This window comes from Aulostomus chinensis, chromosome 4 (genome assembly GCF_037954235.1).
Source record: "Aulostomus chinensis isolate RoL2024-O1b breed Wild chromosome 4, RoL_Achi_v1.0, whole genome shotgun sequence".
Lineage (NCBI taxonomy): Eukaryota > Metazoa > Chordata > Actinopteri > Syngnathiformes > Aulostomidae > Aulostomus > Aulostomus chinensis.
Window position 1 is genome coordinate 21,440,601 of NC_141323.1, and position 9,525 is coordinate 21,450,125.

The 9,525-nt window shown below is 43.3% G+C and overlaps 1 long non-coding RNA gene, 3 other non-coding genes and 1 pseudogene across 4 annotated transcripts in view; all 5 read right to left on the reverse strand.

The window, feature by feature from the left end:
* LOC147263304 (uncharacterized) overlaps window positions 1-3,006 on the reverse strand; it is a 3,472-nt gene extending 466 nt beyond the window's left edge. The window contains exons 1-3 of the long non-coding RNA XR_015112617.1: window positions 2,888-3,006; window positions 2,546-2,659; window positions 2,330-2,402 (exon numbers count right to left, since the gene is read on the reverse strand). This is a non-coding gene — a long non-coding RNA (uncharacterized LOC147263304). The remainder of the gene's footprint in view (window positions 1-2,329; window positions 2,403-2,545; window positions 2,660-2,887) is intronic.
* On the reverse strand, window positions 180-298 carry LOC147263305 (5S ribosomal RNA; annotated as a pseudogene).
* On the reverse strand, window positions 609-727 carry LOC147263306 (5S ribosomal RNA). The gene has a single exon (XR_015113306.1). It is a non-coding gene; the product is annotated as a 5S ribosomal RNA (ribosomal RNA).
* LOC147263307 (5S ribosomal RNA) lies at window positions 1,037-1,155 on the reverse strand. Its single transcript, XR_015114448.1, has one exon. It is a non-coding gene; the product is annotated as a 5S ribosomal RNA (ribosomal RNA).
* LOC147263308 (5S ribosomal RNA) lies at window positions 1,467-1,585 on the reverse strand. The gene has a single exon (XR_015113022.1). It is a non-coding gene; the product is annotated as a 5S ribosomal RNA (ribosomal RNA).
* Window positions 3,007-9,525: the final 6,519 nt, after the last annotated feature.

A 9,525-nucleotide genomic window follows, 5' to 3' on the forward strand; every position in this document is an offset into this window, starting at 1 on the left:
AGGAGTAGAGAGAAGCCCAGTGCACTGCATCTGCCATCTGTCTACTTCAAATTAACCACTGCATGACATTCAATTTCAAAGCTGCGGAAAGGCGCTTCAAGAAAAGGTGTGTGAGGGAAGCTCGCTCATGCTGGTCCCCAAAGACTCAAAGCTGCCCTTTCCTCACAAAGAAACAAAAAAGCTTACAGCACCTGGTATTCCCAGGCGGTCTCCCATCCAAGTACTAACCAGGCCTGACCCTGCTTAGCTTTCAAGATCAGACAAGATCAGGCGTGTTCAGAGTGGTATGGCCGTAAGCCCTTGACTCTGACACACATGGGCTCTATATCCATTTCACTCACTTTACAACCTCAGAAAAAAAGTGACGTGCAACAGCCTCACGGTCTTTTCACACGCCAAATAGGTGTCCTGTCAATAAAAGAAAAGAATGTTGATGTCATCTCGAGAAAACTACTGCATCTGCCATCTGTCTACTTCAAATTACACGCTGCATGACATTCAATTTCAATGCTGCGGAAAGGGGCTTCAAGAAAAGGTGTGTGAGGGAAGCTCGCTCATGCTGGTCCCCAAAGACTCAAAGCTGCCCTTTCCTCACAATGAAACAAAAAAGCTTACAGCACCTGGTATTCCCAGGCGGTCTCCCATCCAAGTACTAACCAGGCCCGACCCTGCTTAGCTTCCGAGATCAGACGAGATCGGGCGTGTTCAGAGTGGTATGGCCGTAAGCCCTTGACTCTGAAACACATGGGCTCTATATCCATTTCACACACAGTACAACCTCAGAAAAAAAGTGATGCGCAACAGCCTCAGGGTCTTTTCACACGCCAAATCGGTGTCCTGTCAATAAAAGAAAAGAATGTTGATGTCATCGAGAAAAAAGTACTGCATCTGCCATCTGTCTTCTTCAAATAAACCACTTCATGACATTCCATTCCAAAGCTTCGGAGGGCGCTTCAAGAAAAGGTGTGTGAGGGAAGCTCGCTCATGCTGGTCCCCAAAGACTCAAAGCGGCCCTTTCCTCACAATGAAACAAAAAAGCTTACAGCACCTGGTATTCCCAGGCGGTCTCCCATCCAAGTACTAACCAGGCCCGACCCTGCTAAGCTTCCGAGATCAGACAAGATCGGGCGTGTTCAGAGTGGTATGGCCGTAAGCCCCTGACTCTGACACACATGGGCTCTATATCCATTTCACTCACTTTACAACCTCAGAAAAAAAGTGATGCGCAACAGCCTCAGGGTCTTTTCACACGTCAAATAGGTGTCCTGTCAATACAACGAAAAGAATGTTGATGTCATCTTGAGAAAAGTACTGCATCTGCCATCTGTCTTCTTCAAATTACACGCTGCATGACATTCAATTTCAAAGCTGCAGAAAGGCGCTTCAAGAAAAGGTGTGTGAGGGAAGCTCGCTCATGCTGGTCCCCAAAGACTCAAAGCTGCCCTTTCCTCACAATGAAAAAAAAAAGCTTACAGCACCTGGTATTCCCAGGCGGTCTCCCATCCAAGTACTAACCAGGCCCGACCCTGCTTAGTTTCCGAGATCAGACGAGATCGGGCGTGTTCAGAGTGGTATGGCCGTAAGCCCTTGACTCTGACACACATGGGCTCTATATCCATTTCACTCACTTTACAACCTCAGAAAAAAAGTGAAGCGCAACAGCCTCACGGTCTTTTCACACGCCAAATAGGTGTCCTGTCAATGAAAGAAAAGAATGTTGATGTCATCTAGAGAAAAGTACTGCATCTGCCATCTGTCTACTTCAAATTACACGCTGCATGACATTCAATTTCAAAGCTGCGGAAAGGCGCTTCAAGAAGAAGTGCCTGAGGGAAGGTCGCTCATGCTGGTCCCCAAAGACTCAAAGCTGCCCTTTCCTCAAGCTTAAGTTAAAAGAATTGCAAATTAATCCTTCACAGGTACTTGTTCACAGAGATGGATGAAATAAAAATTGAATATAGTGTTGTATTATAAAAATACAATGAACAAAATTATTAACAATGAGTAAGAGGATTTTCAAAACAAAACAAACAGTGTTTTTCTTGGTTCTGAACTTTCGTTTCACTGAAAATAAAAATCTTTTTTAGTTCGATAGTTTAACATAAAATACCCTCAAGTCATCCTTTACACCTCAATTGTAAGGAAAAAAAGTTTCCTCTACAAAAGATAACCCTTTTGTTTTTTTAAAATATACATCATATTTAATCCCTTTCAGAATCCTTAAGTTACCTTTTAAAACGGTATTCTTTAATTTACAACAACTAAAACTCAATATTTTACCTGTGGGCACACACACATTCATATGAAACACCTTAAATTTAATTTTTACCTGTTTCAGGCCTGTTTATTGAAGCTCGTGTGCGGTCGGGGCTTCACAACTGTAATGGCCGCTTCACTCGCAGCTGAGCACACAATAAAAGCAAGTGCATGTGTATGTTAGTCCTCACAAATCCAGGGTTTTATTAGAAGGGGGAGAACGGGAATGGAGGATGAGAGTCTGAATGGTAATGGCAATGGCGGTGGAAGTCACAATCCAAACACTCACACGCAATGGCGGGACAGCGAAAGTCACGAAGAAGAAAACACAGCAGGACAAGGCACAGCAGAACAGCAGAGCCATCGGATGGAAACCCGTCTCTCTCTCTCCAATGTCCGTCTCCTTCAAGCATATTATCTTAATTTAGTCACAATTATCAAACATTATCTCGTGTCGAATTCGCATTACCTTTCCTTTCGCTCCAAAAATATTACAACGCTAAAGCTACGATTTGGAGGCACATTAGCACGGAATGCTATCCCTAGCTAGCACGTCGCTAACCATGTACACATCCAGTCTCTTTTCACTATAACAGTTAGATAAAGCGCAAATACAGGCATAAATATTCACCTCTCGAAGGTCACACAGAAGTTTACATCAGGACCACCAGTCGTCGACCTCCAAAATAAACTTAAATGCTCTCCACACAAATGATGCCTCCCCTCTTAACTCTCTGGTCATTGCCTCTGTTTCTCTCCCCATGCGCGCTAACTACTCACCTCACAAACCTGCGCCACTAGTCCCACCCCTTACACAGTAACTTTCCTCTGATTGGCTTTTGCGGTCTTAATACACCCAAAGATCAAACAGGAATGAAATGATTGACAGGTAACAATTGAGGTTACATATAAACACGGCTTCTTCCCCTCTCCTTATTCTCAGATCACTGATCTTTTACAGACTCAGAGAACTTAAAGACCTTTATATGAATTTATTTTTTAACTGTAAATAGTTTTACTTTTTAAATGTTACATATTATATTTATGCTTTTAACCTGCTCACATTATAACCAATTTTAAAGATCATGAACTCTATTTATTTTTGAACTTTTTAACACATCTTTTTATGCTTTTTATGCGATGTAATTTATTAGATTTTTGTACAGGGCTACGTGTTGTATGATAACAAGAGTGTATATTGTTTACAATGTGTTACAGTCAATGGGTGGCACGGTGGTACCGTGGTTAACAGTGTCGCCTCAAAGCAAGTTCAAGTCCTGGCTCGAGCACAGGTTCTTTCTGTGTGGTGTGTGCATGTTCTCTCCGTGCCTGCGTGGGTATTCTGTCTGCAATGGACTGGCTACCTGTCCAGGGTGAAACCTGCCTCTCACCTGAAAGCCACTGGGAAAGGCTCCAGCCTCCCCCTGCAACCCTTAACAGAAATAAGCTGGGATGCATGGAAGTATAGAAAGCGGATACAATGAAGCGCATACAAATTTTTCGAATGCATGAAAAAGTCTCACCTTTTGTTTTTTTCATATTGGTTAGTTTGGAAGCATGGAATTTCTGACAAAGCCTAAGTTTGTATTGTTTATTCACTGATTTTTCTGACAATTTACAAACAAAGCTTTCAAAACTGAGAGGACAAGCAGTGGTGTTTAAGATCAACACCCAACATGGGGCTTGAACCAACAACCCTGAGACTAAGAGTCTCATGCTCGACTGACTGAGCTAATCAGGTTACGTCAGTGTAAGTCCCATAGAATGAAGTGGTCAGAGTGAGAGACTCACAGTCCTGTGAGTGATCACCCACCCATCTATCCATCCATCCATCCGTCAATCCATCCATCCATTTTTCCGCTTATCCTGTTAAGGGTCACAGGGTGGGGCTGGAGCCTATCCCAGAGGGGACATTACCTTGGACAGGTCAGTGGTCCATCGCAGTCCACCGCAGCCAACAAATATTGACAGACAACCATTCACACTCACAGCCATACCTACGGTCAATTTAGAGTTGCATTTCCATTTGCATGTCTTTGGACTGTGGAAGGAAGCTGGAGTACCTGGAGAGAACCAGCACAGGGAAAACATGCAGACACTCTCAGGATTTATTCCAATGAAGCGCCTAAAAAAGGAGTGTTGGAACTCACTCAGATGAATGAGACATTATAAGCCATCAAATACATACATGTAGATGTAGTGTTGGAGATCCAAGAAAACAGGGAGAAAAGAGAAGAGAAGAAGAAGAGAAAAAAAAAACAGCTTCTTTGACCAGATAACATAGTTGTCTATTTCAATGTTTGAGGTCTGAAAAAATAACTGATTAACTGTGAAATGTGATGGACAGGCAAGTACTTACTAGGATCAGGGCAGCTGGAAAATAGGCTCCTGCATCTGTAGGCAATATCAGAGACAAAGAAAAATCAACACAAATGAGCAGGCACTTGAACGATGCTAAAACCACTCTTTTTTAAACAAATACAACCACAGCTTCTGCTCTATGGCCTTAACTACACTGTAATCATGCCATCAGACAGACTCATGCCAGAGCAGTAGCCTAGCACAAGATGGAGGAACGTAATTGCATGTAAACACAGTCAGTGTGCACTCATCTTAATATGAACCGACTTAACTGTTGTGTGACACGTATATTGTGTGTACTGTAAAATGGTTCAGACTATCAGAAAGCTTCATGAATTCACAGGCAAAATACAGATGTCGCACACATTAATTTGTGGAGGCTCGAGATGTAAAAAGTAAAGTCAACTCTCTGTGTTTTTTGGATTAATTTGCAAGCATTTTCAACATTTTGGCAAGCTGCTAAATCTGGCTAGCATGATGTGCACCGAGTGTAATTATCAATGCAAATGTGGCAGGATGAGAGGTCCCATCCTAGCAGTGAGACTGGTTGGTGATGTCTGACTTGGCTTGTCCCATCATTAGCCAACCAGTGTGTGGCGCTGCTCTATAAATAGGGGCAGCATCTACCAGGTCAATCTCTTGCTCTTGGGGTCCGGGGTCCTCCCACTTCCTGGTCACCTCGCTTCCGCCTCTGATCGCCTCACGTCTGCCTTCTCGCCAACGTCTGTGTTGGTATGTAGCAGTAGCTCCCTGTAGCTCGTGTTGCATGCTGATCATGCACGTTTTTCATATTCACGTGTTTAATTGTAGGCGTCCGGCTTTTGGGACACGGTCCCTTAATCGGCGCGAGTGGGGAAACACCCCCCCCCCCCCCGATCTGACGTGCAGAGGCTGTTTGCCACAGCATACTAGCTGTGAAACCCTTTGCTCTGCATGCGTGCGATCTACACCTGATTGGCACAGCTGGTGAGCCGTGACACTGAGGAAGAACTAGCTGCTGCTTTGCTACCGGGCGCTGTCTTGCCAGACTATCCTGCTTTGCTAGATGCTCCTGCTTTGCTGTGGCTGCTGTTTTGCTACAGACTACCCTGCTTTGCTCTGGCTGCTGTTTGCTACAGACTACCCTGCTTTGCTCTGGCTGTTTTGCTACAGACTACCCTGCTTTGCTCTGGCTGTTTTGCTACAGACTACCCTGCTTTGCTCTGGCTGTTTTGCTGCAGACTATCCTGCTTTGCTCTGGCTGTTTTGCTGCAGACTATCCTGCTTTGCTCTGGCTGTTTTGCTAAAGACTATCCTGCTTTGCTCTGGCTGTTTTGTTAAAGACTACCCTGCTTTGCTCTGGCTGCTGTTTTGCTGCAGACTATCCTGCTTTGCTCTGGCTGTTTTGTTAAAGACTACCCTGCTTTGCTCTGGCTGCTGTTTTGCTACAGACTACCCTGCTTTGCTCTGGCTGCTGTTTTGCTACAGACTACCCTGCTTTGCGCTGGCTACTGTTTTGCTACAGACTACCCTGCTTTGTTACAGGCTCCTGCTCTATTAGCCTGCTCTGCTACTAGCCTGTTCTGCGACCTTCTGGCCATCTACACATGTTTTGCTTGTTTGTTCACTGTGTACTGTGTTCACTGGAGTGCTCTGCTTCTGTGTTAACGAATTGGAATCCGCTGTGTGTTGAACTGGAGGTTGTTTCAGTAATTCACCTTGTTTAACCAGGGTCTGCCAGATCCTGATGTCCACCGTGTGGCGCCACTGAACTGTACTTCATGGTGCTCTGAAGGTTTGGATCTGCATTGTTTCCCATTCCTCCGCTTGGGCTTCAGGGTGTAGCAAGCTGCTGGACGGCTATCCGTTAGCTCCCTGGTCTAGCAATGGAGAAATGAACTCGTTTCTGGTTATTTTGGGTTGTATTATTTTTCCTTGCTAATTTGTGTTTAATAATTAAATCTTGTTTCTCGAATTAATTTTTAAATTGTGGTTTGAGTTTGGTTCTGGTTTTTGTGTTTGTTTTTTTTAGTTTTGGTGTTAAATTATAATTCTTGTCATTTCGTTTCAGGTACTGGAAGCTCACAGTCCTGGCGTCTCTTCTCCTCTTGTGTGCTGTGCACCCCTGTTTTGCTTTAATCATGTGTGTTTTTAAATGTGATGTCCCAATTGATCAGGGTGTCTTCTGCCTTGGGATCCCTCACCCCCACTGGGAAGCTCCAGACTTGTTTAGATTCATTCTTGTTCACTTTTTAATCTGCTGGCCTGTTTACAATAAAATATTTGTCATGGAACCACGTCTCCTGCCAATTAGTAAATGAACCTGTGAGTGCCTTTTGGTCGGTACGTAAACTATTTCCTTGGGCGAAATTCCCAAGGTGGCGTTGTCCGGCTTTGGTCACTATTATATTTTAATAAGTGCACCCCCCACTCGTGTGTCGCCACACAAACTGGAAACTTCACTTAGCCTCCACTGGCCTACAGACTTTGCGCCAGTGTCTACAATAAATGCAATCGCTACTCACCAAATGACTGTGATGGAGATGAATGATAACCAAGGCTCTGGCCTCACGTGCAGATCAGGAGATTCTCCTTGCGTCCATAAGGCAAAGATACTGCATGATACTGTTGATTTATTTACAGTGAAGTACTGTATTTTAGCATTACAGCATAGTTCTGTTAAACAGTCATGGGGTGTAATTTAACAGATTCCTATTAGAATTAACGGCAAAGTACTGTATTTTTATAAACAGGGTGATACTGTTGAAATCTTGTAGTACACTGCAAGCAATTGCTGTAAATTTACAAGTCCCACCGCTTTCATAAAATTCATCATTGGATTCAGGACGACCCCTGCTACTCGGCTGCGGTGGGCGGGAGGAGGCTCAGGCCCAAACAACGCTGACTGCAGCTTTAATTTAATCCTAGGTTGATGAAATACTCTGAGAAATCAGTGGTACTTATTTCATGATTTTCATAGGAATAAGTTAAGAATAAAATGCCAGTTCATGGTTAAGCTAAAATTTACATAAGTATTATGAAGAAGATATTAAAATGTAAATTTTGATTAAAACTAGTAACTTTCAAAAAAACATCATTTCATGGGGTGTGAATGTCTTTCAAAAATGTTAAAGTAATTCTGTTACGTGCGTGAGTTCATGAACTTTAGTGTTTACACTTCCGGGAGAAACGAGCGCGAGGAAGGAGCATCGTGTAATGGCGTAACGTTATCGGAGTTTGGAGACTGTGTGTCGTCGGAGAGGAGTTTTTATCGGTAACGGACTGTGAACTGTAATTGACCGAAGTGATCGGAGTGCGTGAGTCGGATTCTCCGCCACCGATTGTGTTTTGTTGAGCACCAGGCAAGTCCAGTTACAGAAGCTAGCGGGAGCTAGGCTAACGCTGTCCACGCTGAAGGGAGACGCCGCTGCACGGACGGGACAGGAGCTTCGGATAGTCGCCTCGGGAGAGAGTCGTTAACGGAGGACGCGTCACTGCTGCCGAGTCACGGAGGTCTGTTGCTGCGGGCTGCTGCGAGCGGGACGGTTGCTGCCATAACGAGCGAGGGATTCATCGGCTGCGGTCCGGTATTGTTGACTTGACCGACACACGGGGGGATCTGGTAAAGGTTTCCATCATGAGCTCCAATTAAAGCGGGCCAACGAAAGTAAACATGAGTGCACTCGAAATAAAATTAGACAGTTGAAAAAAAGACAAACAATATACCCCGGGGTTCTTTTTATTTTCTATAGTCTTGTTTATTCAAGGTTTGAATGTGTTTTTCTGCAAGCCTTTAATACATTTTCTAAACTGAAATCTTGTGTTGGTTTCATTGAATTTGTGTGTTGTTACTGAAGCTTTACAGCAGAGTTTAAAGGTCAAGTGTACTCCCCACAGCCTCCAGTTGAATATTTAAGAGTGAGAATCATACATTGCCCTAGATTGATATTAATTATTCCAGATGGGACTTTTACCATACAAGATATTTGAAATGAGTTAAAGTGTTCCCTGTAAGCCTAAGGTGGGTTTTAATATTGGAGCCGGTGGTAAAAGGGTTACATTTAGAAATCTAAACCCCTGCTACCATGAGCACACATGGAAATAAAGACTCAACTGACCGCTCGGTCTACTTCAGCTAGCACACTGAACAATACTGTTGTTTACTTGCTAGCTGATAAGTGAGCAGCTGATGTTTGCAATAACATTGAAATAAACTAAAAATAGAGTCAATAACTCAAATCCTATCACCACCAAAGGAGCCACGTCTTTAACACTTCAATCTCATAGCGACTCCTCAGGATTTCTTCTTCTCTCCATTGCATTTTGTAGGAGGCTCCTGCCGGTCCACACTGCCTTCCCCCTAACAGATTCAGCTACTGAGACTAAAGTTCGTTAGTGAGCTCAATGCATAAAAGTGACTTAATATTTGTTGAAAACTAAATAGGCGTGAAGCTGTAACCTCACATGAACACTTGAAGTCTAGATTTCAGCTGCATGTGAAGAAATCAGCATAAAATCCTTGTGTTGGTGTTTAAACCTGGACTACCAGAACCAGGCTCAGAGGTGTTTGTCTGTTAGCTGTGAAGCAAACTGAAACATGAAGGCTTTGAGGGTTTGTTCTCAACACAAAGAAAGATTCAATGCTCAAACAACTGCCAACTCTGTAAAAAAAAAACAACATTTTTACAAATCTCAGTTTATTTCTTCATGAAGATCTTAATGAGGCAATCAGCACCAGAGCACTAAAGTTAAAATTAGTAACACCGTCACTAACGATGGATTTATTTGACCCGATGTAGTTTTCCTGATCAAATATAGTTTTCATCAAAATATATAATTTTTTTTATAATTAATTATTTCCTAATATGCAACGTCACATAAATGAAAAAATGGAGGACCCTATAAAATGACCTGACGTCAGTGTTCAAG